Genomic DNA, 1,721 nt, shown 5'->3' with positions numbered 1-1,721 from the left:
CATCTTTATTTTTTCCTTCTTTTGCTTTAGCTGTTCTTTTTCTTGCTTACACAGATGGATGCTTAGATTATTGTTTTTAAGAAATTCTTTTCAGATATGCACATTTAAAGCTATTATAAATGTCCCTCTAAGCCATCCCACAAGTCTTTTCTTAAAAAATTATTTATTTATTTATGGCTGTGTTGGGTCTTCGTTTCTGTGCAAGGGCTTTCTCTAGTTGCGGCAAGCGGGGGCCACTCTTCATCGCGGTGCGCGGGCTTCTCACTATCGCGGCCTCTCTTGTTGCAGAGCACAGGCTCCAGACGCGCAGGCTCAGTAGCTGTGGCTCATGGGCCTAGTTGCTCCGTGGCATGTGGGATCTTCCCAGACCAGGGCTCGAACCCGTGTCCCCTGCATTGGAAGGCAGATCCTCAACCACTGCGCCACCAGGGAAGCCCCATCCCACAAGTCTTGATTTTCCATTATTTCATTAGCATTCAGCTCATAATATTTAAAAATATCTCTTGCATTTTATTCTTTGACCATTGGATTATTTAGATTGCTGTTTCACAATTTTCTAACATAAAAATGTTTTTAGTTCCCACTTTGATTATTATTTATTGATTATTATTGATTATTAACTTAATTCCACTGTGGTCATAGAAAGTACTCCATGATTTCATTCCTTTGAAATTGTGGAGGCTTGATTTATGGAACAGCATTTGGCAATTTTCACATATGTTCTATGTACATATATGAAAAGAATATGTATTCTGAAGAATTGGACACAGTTTTCTTCCTAGATGTGTCCATTAGATTCAAATTCTGTCTGATCTATTCATTTAACCTATCCACTAAGCTCCTAATTTCAATTATTACATTTGTAAGTCCTAAAATTCCTACTTAGTTATTTTATGTAGGTTTAGTTCTTGGCTAAATTTCTTAACCATTTCTTCAGCAGACCTGCTTCAGTTATTTTAATTTTATTCTCTGAATGTCAATTGAGTTTTTTATTTTATTGACTATAAATTTTATTTTGAATTTACTTGTTCTTTTTAATTTGATTTTATTTCTTTGTGATTATCTCTAGACCTTCATTTCTTATTCTGACATATTTAGTCCATTGTCTCATTCATGTTTTACATTTTCACAAATTCTTATTGTTTCAGTTTTCTTGTGGCAGAATTTTATTTTATTTATTTTTTTTAACTATTTGTTCAGATTCTTTTAATTTTTAATTTTTTAACATCTTTATTGGAGTATAATTGCTTTACAATGGTGTGTTAGTTTCTGCTTTATAACAAAGTGAATCAGCTATACATATACATATATCCCCATATCTCCTCCCTCTTGTGTCTTCCTCCCACCCTCCCTATCCCACCCCTCTAGGTGGTCACAAAGCATCGAGCTGATCTCCCTGTGCTATGCAGCTGCTTCCCACTAGCTATCTATTTCACATTTGGTAGTATATATAAGTCCATGCCACTCTCTCACTTCGTCCCAGCTTACCCTTCCGCCTCCCTGTGTCCTCAAGTCCATTCTCTACGTCTGCGTCTTTATTCCTGTCCTGCCGCTAGGTTCTTCGGAATATTTTTTTTTTTTTTTTTAGATTCCATACATATGTGTTAGCATATGGTATTTGTTTTTCTCTTTCTGACTTACTTCACTGTGTATGACAGACTCTAGGTCCATCCACCTCACTACAAATAACTCCATTTCTTTTTTTGGCTGAGTAATATTCC

Source organism: Balaenoptera acutorostrata, chromosome 6, assembly GCF_949987535.1.
Source record: "Balaenoptera acutorostrata chromosome 6, mBalAcu1.1, whole genome shotgun sequence".
In the NCBI taxonomy this organism is placed as follows: Eukaryota; Metazoa; Chordata; class Mammalia; order Artiodactyla; family Balaenopteridae; genus Balaenoptera; species Balaenoptera acutorostrata.
The sequence above is the reverse complement of the archived record's forward strand: the minus strand, read 5'-3'. Positions refer to the sequence as shown.